The sequence below is a fragment of the Euphorbia lathyris genome, chromosome 3, assembly GCF_963576675.1.
Source record: "Euphorbia lathyris chromosome 3, ddEupLath1.1, whole genome shotgun sequence".
NCBI lineage: Eukaryota > Viridiplantae > Streptophyta > Magnoliopsida > Malpighiales > Euphorbiaceae > Euphorbia > Euphorbia lathyris.
In genome coordinates this window covers 20,629,609-20,640,056 of record NC_088912.1, presented here as the reverse complement: position 1 = coordinate 20,640,056, position 10,448 = coordinate 20,629,609, and the positions used below count along the sequence as shown (strand labels likewise).

At 37.4% G+C, this 10,448-nt stretch overlaps 1 non-coding gene across 1 annotated transcript; it reads right to left on the bottom strand.

The window, feature by feature from the left end:
• Positions 1 to 6,193: 6,193 nt before the first annotated feature.
• Positions 6,194 to 6,300, bottom strand: LOC136225146 (small nucleolar RNA R71). Its single transcript, XR_010686878.1, has one exon. It is a non-coding gene; the product is annotated as a small nucleolar RNA R71 (small nucleolar RNA).
• Positions 6,301 to 10,448: the final 4,148 nt, after the last annotated feature.

The following is a 10,448-nucleotide window of genomic DNA, read 5'->3' as shown; positions in this document are numbered from 1 at the left end:
AGTCGATATCATGTAAATTAACGGGGTTTTGAAACGTACCTAAATCGTTCCAACGGTGATTAAGGTACGAACCATGTAAATAAACTCGTTTGGTGGAATGAACTTAGCTTAGAGTTAGTGTATAATATGAAGTATAAATCACACTGTAAAAAAATCAATTCTCTCTTCTCCCCCTCTCTCTCCTGTATACTTTAAATTTATGCAAAATGGGTGATTCTTTACTAAAATGGCTTTCAATAACATGCTCCAAACGGTTTTCAAAGCGAGAAAGAAAAGGTTTCAAATGAATTTTAAACTTAAAGAAATATGCGATTAGTCCGTTATCGCCTAACACGCTGAGTAGGAGGCCGATGGTTCATAACCGGACGATGTCGGGGTGCCTAGTAGCCTTTCTCTGGAAAGGAGCTAGCCTTCTCGGCTCGTACCTAAGTTTCCCGAACCCTCACCGGTCTCCCGCAAGGGATCGGTGTTCATTTTCCCATTCGTGGGTGGCGACTCTTCCATACTCCGAGCTCCGGTCCTGCCGAGCAGCTTGATTCCACGATTGGTTGCTTTCGGCGCTAATCACCGCTTACGTCGACATGAGGTGTCCACCCCCCGGTCCGCCCGGGCGAGGCCGTTCGACACCTTGTCTAACACTTGGGCTTTGACACTTGTATTGGGGTTGGGCCTTTTAATTCTTGTGTCTTATAAACAATTTAACTCAACATTGAATAAACACATTAGTAGAATAAATCAAAGCATTTAAACTTAGTGTGTTTAGAATATGTATTTCAATTATACTTAAACAATTTTGTCAAATCAAAATTATGTGGAAAGGTGTTTCAACAAAAGGCAGTGCTTCAACATCTGGTATGTTTTATATTGAAATACAGTTTCACAGTCTGAATCTTGGGTACTTGATACCGGATGCGGATCTCATATTTGTACAAATATGCAGGAACTAAATCAGACTAAGGAATTGAAGAAAGGAAGCATAAACTTGCGAGTAGGAAATGGAGCAAGAGTTGCCACCCTCGCAATTGGAGATTATGTTTTAAATTTGCCCTCTGGGCTTGTAATAGAATTAAGGAACTTTTTATACGTTCCACAAATGTCTCGTAACATTATTTCTATTAGCCGTCTCGTTGACGACGGTTTTCATATTTCAATAAAAGACAAACGTTGCGATTTTTATAGAGATTCGATCTTCTATTTTTCAGGAATATCACAAAATGGGATTTATGTGTTAGATGACAAAATTTCTGTTTTCGCAATTGATACCAAAAGGCATAAGCTAGATAATTCAACTTACTTGTGGCATTGTCGTTTAGGCCATATAAACAAAACACGCATGCTTAAGCTACATCAAGATGGGCTTATAAATTCAATTGATCCTGAATCATTGGAAACGTGAGAAGCATGTTTAAAAGGTAAAATGACAAAGACACCCTTTAGCAATAAAGGTGAGCGTGTATCAGACACTCTAGGACTCATTCATTCAGATGTATGCGGTCCTATGTCAGTCCAAGCAAGAGGAGGATTCAGATACTTCATAAGCTTCATAGACGACCATACCAGATATGGTTATGTCTATTTGATGAAGCACAAGTCCGAAGCTTTTGAGAAATTCAAATGCTTCAAGAATGAAGTAGAAAATCAATTAGGAAAGAAAATAAAGACACTTCGATCCGATCGAGGTGGCGAATATCTTTCAGATGATTTTCTGAATTATCTAACTGAATGTGGGATATGCTCACAATGGACACCTCCCTATACACCACAACACAATGGTGTATCCGAGAGGAGGAACCGTACCCTATTAGATATGGTACGATCCATGATGAGCATAGCATTACTCCCAAAGACATTCTGGGGCTATGCCTTGGAAACCGCCCTCTTCACCCTAAATCGAGTACCAACTAAATCCGCTAGTTCCACACCATATGAATTGTTCATTGGTAGGAAACCCATGTTCTCATTCATGAGAGTATGGGGTTGTTCAGCATATGTCAAACGCATTGCGTCCGACAAACTAGATTCTAAATCTGATAAATGTTTCTTCGTTGGATACCCTAAGGAAACTATGGGATATTACTTCTATCATCCAGATGATCAGAAAGTAATAGTATCCAAGCACGCGACCTTCTTAGAGAAAGAGTTTCTCGAAGACACAGAAAAGGGAAGCATGATTGAACTTGATGAAGTTCAAGAACAAGAAACACCAACTGAAACAACAGAAGTTGTTGAGGAACCCGATGCAGTCCCATCAGATGAGACTCAAGTGCCACCCATTCGTAGATCACAAAGAGTTCGTGAACTCCCTATTAGATATGGTTTTCTAGTGGGAGATGATAATGAGGTTCTCGTGTTAGACGACGAACCCAAAAACTACGAAGAGGCTCTTAACAGTCCAGATTCTAAAGCATGGCTTGAAGCCATGGATTCTGAAATGGATTCCATGTATACCAACCAAGTGTGGACTTTGGTTGATCCACCCGAAGGGATAAAACCCATTGGGTGCAGATGGATCTTCAAAAAGAAGACTGATATGGATGGAAAGGTTAGCACCTACAAAGCTAGGTTAGTAGCGAAAGGATATCGTAAGAAACAAGGAATTGATTATGACGAAACTTTCTCTCATGTGGCTATGTCCAAATCAATCAGAATAATGCTTGCTATTTCCGCTCACTATGATCACGAGATTTGGCAAATGGATGTGAAAATAGCTTTCCTAAACGGAAACCTGCTTGAGGATGTATACATGATGCAACCTGAAGGTTTCATATCAAAGGATGCAAACAAGGTTTGCAAACTTCAGAGATCCATTTATGGACTCAAGCAAGCATCTAGAAGCTGGAACAAGCGTTTTGATGAAACCATAAAACAATTTGGTTTCGAACAAAATTGCGAAGAAGCTGGCATTTACAAGAAAGCAAGTGGGAGCTCTATAGCATTTCTGATATTATATGTGGACGATATATTATTAATGGGAAATGACGTAGCTCTACTACAGTCGGTAAAAGTTTGGTTATCTGGGAACTTCTCAATGAAAGACCTCGGTGAAGCAGCTTATATACTTAGTATAAAGATCTACAGAGATAGACCACGAAGACTGCTTGGTCTTTCACAGGCTACATACATAAAAAAGGTGCTAAAGAGGTTTAGCATGCTTGAATCGAAACGAGGTAACTTACCCATGCTACATGGAGTAAAGTTAAACAATCATCAATGTCCTAAAACCGATGATGATAAGAAGCGCATGGCTGTAGTCTCGTATGCCAGCGCAATCGGTTCGATTATGTATGCTATACTATGCACTAGACCTGACGTAGCGTTCGCGTTATCTGTAACGAGTCGTTACCAAGGAAATCCGGGAGACAAGCACTGGATTGCCGTCAAAAACATTCTTAAGTACTTGAGATGAACTAAAGATATGTTCCTAGTGTACGGAGAAGGGGATCTGAAAATAGAAAGATTTTCAGATGCAAGTCATCTCACAGATGAGAACGATTTTAAATCCCAATCGGGATACCTGTTTATCCTAAATGCGGGTGCGGTCAGCTGGAAGAGTTCCAAGCAAGGAAGCATAGCTTTCTCCACGACCGAGTCAGAGTATATCGCTGCTGCGGAAGCATCAAAGGAAGCAGTTTGGATTAGAAAGTTCATTACTGAACTTGGTGTGGTGCCTGACATTGTAAATCCCATTACACTGTAGTGTGATAACAATGGAGCCATTGCGCAAGCAAAGGAACCACGGTCTCATAATGCATCCAAGCATTACCTTAAGCGATACCACATTATAAGAGAAAATGTGGCAAGAGGAGATGTGAGAATAGAAAGAGTACCTACAGAGGACAACGTTGCAGATCCGTTGACAAAGCCCTTAACCCAGAAAGTACATGATCGTCATCTAACTTCTACTGGGATAAGTTATAGAAACAATTGGCTTTAGTCCAAGTGGGAGTATTGTTAAGCCCAAAATATACCTAAAATATCATACATAAATACATTAAATTTACATTGAATTCGTGCTAATTATATTCATTTGGAATACTTTTACGTCTTTATTTACTTCTTTGATGCAAGGTACTTAATTATTTGTTTAAATCCAAATAGGAGCAAAAACGGAGCTAAAATGGAGGAAAAACCTAAAAAACGTACCAAAAACGCATAACAGTCAGAAGAACGCTCAAGGAAGACGAGAAGCAGTTGAGAGACAGGGAGATAACTCTCTATCGCGACTGGGATTTTCATAATCTCAGTCGCGACTTACGAAAGGCGTCACGGAAGAAGAACGAAGTCTTCAACTCGCCCCTGTACCCCCTATCGCGATTGAGATTTTCAGAATCTCAGTCGCGACAGCGAAGTATTCTGCACATAAAACACATGTTTTAATCCGAGAAACGCGTCTGTTCATTTGGATAAAAGTGACCCTTCACCAACGGACACGACCCATCATTTACAACCCTTCAACAACTATAAATAAGTGATCCATTTCAGAAATTGAGTTGTTGGTTAGGTTGGAAAAGTTAGAGAAATTAGAGAAGAAAGTTATTATGTTGAGTTTCTGATTCAGAAAAGAATCAGAAAGTTAGATTTCATTTCTGTGTAAACAAACTTGCTATACACAAGTTGTTATTAGATTAGTTATAAACACAGTATTAGTTTAGTTTCTAAGGTTGATCAGAGACAAGTTTTCATTCTGGTAGTGGACTGACTAGTCTCTATTCCGAAGATCCAGCGAGAAGAATTGACGGCTGAAGCGCATGAGGTTTGACGCACCTACGGAGTTTGAGGGAAAGATTGTCAACCCGGATCTCAAAGTTTTCGTTACAATGCTATCCAAGTTTCTACTTCTCTGTTAACTTGTGAAAATTCACATTTCATTAATGATATACTTATTTATTCAATACATTCTTACTGTTGTTATTTTGATATTGTTCTGACAAAATGATTTTCAAAACGATAAATTGGTGTTTTTATTAAAACGTTTTATTCCATCTTATTCATATAAGAACTTTGTTGAACACTTGACAGATTTAGTTTTTATGGATGACATGATCGCTGATCGTGGCTTATCATACATAAAATACTAGTTTGATTAAGGTAGCAATCTGCTCCGATCCAGAGAGATTTCTACGGTTCAAAGCCATTTAATTGAATAAATCGCTATATTATTACATGTCCATAATCTTTACAAAGTTAAAGTTGCCTTCTTTGCTTTATGAAAATAAGTTTTATACCTACTATTTATTCCAATTACGGAAGTATCTGTCTTGTAATCAAAACCTCAAGACAAAACTGATCTCTAAACTCGATATAATACTTCTATCTAATCCTAATTTACCAAAACCAATTCCATCAATTAAACGTATTTCTTTCATTAAACCTAAACACGTGATTAAAACTGAATTAAATAAAGTTTTAGTTAAAAAGCGTTCCCTGTGGGTTCGATATCTTTTATTAACACAAGCGTATACCGTGCACTTTCGGAAATCGCTCAACAAGTTTTTGGCGCCGTTGCCGGGGAACGCCAAAATTTTTGACAAAATTTTAAATTTTTCGTGTTTTATTTCGAATCTAGGTTTAAACATACTTATTTTAACATTTATAATTTAATAATTTTCATTTACTAATTTATTTATTTTTCAAAATTCTGTTTTGTAGGTAGTTTCGGTTCGTGCAAGATTTCAGGTTCATGCGCAGTTCTCGAAGTTCAGGCATTGTACCAGATCCTATAGACCCAGAAATTGAGAAAACCATTAGGAAGAACAAGAAAAACAAGAAAAACAAAAATAAGACTCCAGTAAAAACATTTATCGAGCCAGAAAAAATGGCAGACCCACCAACACTTATGGATTACGCTAGGCCAAGTGTGGCCGGTGTGACCAATAGTATCGTTAGACCCAGAATCACCGCAAACCAATTTGAAATTAAGCCATCTTTGCTTAATATGTTGCAAAATAATGTAACATTTTACGGGTTACCTAACGAAAATCCTAACACCCATCTAACAAATTTCCTTGAAATTTGTGACACTTTTAAAATCCCAGATGTGACTGCAGAAGCAATCAAACTTCGCCTCTTTCCTTTCACTTTGAAGGATAGAGCCAAAGAATGGTTAACTTCTATGCCAGCCGCAACTTTTGCCACTTGGGAACAATTAGCCTAAGCATTTTTATCGAAATATTTTCCTTTAGCAAAAACCGCAAGAGTCATAAAGGAGTTAACATCTTTTTCTCAAAATGATAATGAGACTCTTTATGAAACTTGGGAACGTTTTAAAGAACTTCAACGTTTATGCCCACACCACCAATTACAATGGATTAAATCCTACAACTAGGGGTTCATTAGACGCTATGTCGGGAGGGCTATTTATGAAGAAAACATCAGCCCAAGCGAGAGAACTTTTGGAGGAAATGGCAATCAACAGCAGTATGTGGCCCGCGGAACATGAACATATGCCGGGGGCAAAACCATCATCCTCAACCACACCATCAGTTAAAGGTATAGTTGAACTTGATCCAGTCGCGATGCTACAAGCCCAATTTTCTGCTTTATCGCACAAAATTGACAAATTTATGGCACCACGCGATACCAATGGTAATCCAATCCAAACGGATGTGGATTACGAAAATATGAGTGAGATCGAACAGGTAAATTTTGTCCAAGGGCAAAACCAAACTAATAATCCTTATTCTAATACTTATAATTCTGGATGGAGGAATCATCCTAACTTTAACTGGAAAGATAACAATAACAATAATGCAAGTGCTAATCAAAATCATACCACTAATTATCAAAATCAGTCAAGAGATACGATTAGCACTTTATCTTCTAAAATCGACAAGTTTATAGATGCTATCAGTGGAAAAATAAGTAATCATGACGATGGTTTTAAACGGATCGAAAATAAATTCGATCAGCTTATTAAAAACCACTCATCTAGCATCCATAATTTAGAGGTTCAAATTGGTCAACTTGCTAAATCAATTCCATCTCGAAAAGAGGGAAGTCTTCCTAGCCATACGGAAGAAAATCCGAAAGAGCAGGTGAAGGCTATCACTCTTCGTTCAGGGAAAAATTATCAAGGGCCGGAAATGCCCAAAGATGCAACATTACCAGGAACTGATTTATCAAAATCCAAAGAAGATATCTTAAACACAAATAGTTCACCATTCGACACAAGTACCAAAACTTTTGTACCCAAGCCACCTTTTCCGCACAAAGTTCGAAATAAGGACTATGACAAACAACTTCTAACGTTTTTGGATAAACTTAAAAATTTGCACATCAATCTGACATTTATGGATGCAATCACACAAATTCCTAACTATGGTAAGTTTTTAAAAGATTTAATTTCAAAGAAAATTAGTTGGGAAGGAATTTCATCCATTTCGTTAACTGAAGACTGTAGTTCAATAGTATCAAGTAATTTACCCACTAAACTCAAAGATCCCGGATGTTTTACTATTCCGTGTAAGTTGGGAGATATTGAATTCCCAAGTTGTCTTTGTGATTTAGGAGCAAGTATAAACTTAATGCCATTGTCTATTTTTAACAAGTTGGGTTTAGAAGAAGATATCAAACGTACCAATATGGTTTTGCAATTAGCGGATCAAACCACTAAGAGGACATATGGTATAATTGAAGATGTTTTAGTCACAGTCGATAAATTTATTTTTCCTACCGATTTTGTTATATTAGACTTTGCATATGATGTAAATTGCCCTTTAATTTTTGGTAGACCGTTTATGAACACGGGACGCGCTCTAGTAGATGTGTCGGAAGGGAAGGTAGTTTTAAGGATAGGAGAAGATAAGATCGAGTTTAATGTGAACAAAGCGATGAAATACCCTATGGAGGAATTCGCTTGTATGAAACTTGATTTAGTCGAGGAATGTGTCAATGACGTTATTCAGGGTGAAGAAATAATTGAACCTATAATAGGTGAGAAATTAGATGATAAGGACCCAGAGCCTTTGATTCGAGAAGATGGACCAGTTCCGCCTTCAATTGTAACACCTCCTAAATTAGAACTTAAAGAGTTACCCAGTCATTTGAGGTACGCTTTCTTGGGAGAAGGCGATTCTCTACCTATAATTATTTCTAACAAATTAACAAACGATCAAGAAGAAAAATTGAAAGAAGTTGTTAGAAATAGGATAGGAAGTATGGGATGGCAAATCTCAGACTTAAAAGGAATTAATCCTAGTATCGTAATGCATATAATTCACTTAGAAGAAGATAAGCCACCTAAAGCGGATAGGCAAAGACGCTTAAATCCGAACATGAAAGAAGTAGTCAAAAATGAGATTACTAAACTTTTAGACAATGGAATCATTTATCTGATCTCGGATAGTGAATGGGTTAGTCCAATCCATTGTGTACCTAAAAAGGGAGGCATAACTGTTGTAAGAAATGATGAAGGTGAACTGATACCTACACGAACCACCACCGGTTGGAGGGTTTGTATAGACTATAGGAACCTAAACAAATCAACTAGGAAAGATCATTTTCCTCTACCTTTCATTGATCAAATGATCGAAAGGATAGCCGGTCATGCATTTTATTGTTTCCTAGACGGTTATTCCGGATTCTTTCAAATTTACATTTATCCGGATGACCAAGACAAAACAACCTTCACATGTCCTTACGGAACATTTGCATATAGGAGAATGCCTTTTGGTCTATGTAATGCACCAGCAACATTTCAACGATGTATGACAGCAATATTTAATGACTTCATTGAAGATATAATGGAAGTTTTCATGGATGATTTTTCAGTTTATGGAGATTCTTTCGATGCATGTTTAGAGAACTTAGATAAAGTATTGTCTAGATGTGAGGAGACAAATTTAGTATTAAATTGGGAAAAATGTCATTTCATGGTAGACGAAGGAATTGTTTTAGGTCATAAGATATCTGAAAAAGGTTTAGAAGTGGACAGAGCAAAGACTTCAGTTATAGAAAAATTACCCCCACCAACCACTGTTAAGGGAGTAAGATCATTTTTAGGTCATGCAGGTTTTTACAGAAGGTTTATAAAGAACTTTTCTGTAATCTCCAAACCACTTACTAATTTGCTTATGAAGGATTCCACTTTTGATTTTAATAAGGATTGTTTACAAGCTTTCAATACTTTGAAAACAGCTTTAGTCAGTACACCTATAATATCGAAACCCGATTGGAATCTACCTTTCGAAATTATGTGTGATGCGAGTGACTTAGCTGTAGTATGTGTATTAGGTCAAAGGAAGGATAAGAAACTTCATGTTATATATTATGCGAGTCACACATTGTCCGGTGCACAGTTAAATTACACCACAACCGAAAAAGAAATGTTAGCAGTAGTTTTTGCATGTGATAAGTTCAGATCTTATTTGTTAGGATCTAAAGTCATCATCTATACAGATCATGCAGCCTTACGATATTTATTTGCTAAGAAAGATGCAAAACCGCATCTTATTAGATGGGTTTTACTATTGTAAGAATTTGACATTGAGATTAAAGACAAAAAGGGAGTTGAAAACCTGGTCGCTGATCATCTATCAAGACTTGAGGATGAAAACGGTCCCATCGGTGAAACATCAGGCATTCGAGATGATTTCCCCGATGAACATCTCATGCAAGTACAAAGTGTCATAGCTCCATGGTATGCGGATATAGCCAATTACTTAGCTGCATATGTCGTGCCAGATGGATTGACTTCTCAGCAAAATGAGAAATTCTTTTCAGAAGCTAAGAAATATTTTTAGGAAGATCCATTCTTGTTCAAAACATGCGGCGACGGAATTCTTAGGAGATGTGTTAGTGAGTTTGAATATGAATCTATAATGTTGGAATGTCATGCTAGCGCTTACGGAGGTCATAATAGCATAAGCAAAACAGCAGCTAGAATACTTGAATGCGGATTCTTTTGGCCTACTCTATTTAAAGATGTCCGTTCATTTATTATCCGCTGTGATAAATGTCAAAGAACAGGGAATATAGGAAGGAAAGATGAGATGCCTCTTACGAACATATTGGAAGTTGAAATCTTCGACGTGTGGGGGATCGATTTCATGGGTCCTTTTCCTACTTCTTTTGGCAAAAATTACATATTAGTAGCCGTAGATTATGTTTCAAAGTGGGTTGAAGCAATTGCAACCCCGAAAAATGATTCTAAAGTAGTTGTTAAGTTTTTAAATTCAATATTCTGTCGATTTGGAGTTCCTAGAGTTATGGTAAGCGACGGTGGTACTCATTTCGTAAATAGAGGTTTTGAGTCACTTATGAAAAAATACGGAGTACACCACCATATCTCTACGCTGTACCATCCTCAAACGAATGGTCAAGCAGAAATTTCAAATAGAGAACTCAAATGGATACTTGAGAAAACAGTTTCGTCTTCTAGAAGAGACTAGGCACATAAACTTAACGATGCATTATGGGCATACCGTACTGCATTTAAAACACCTATCGGA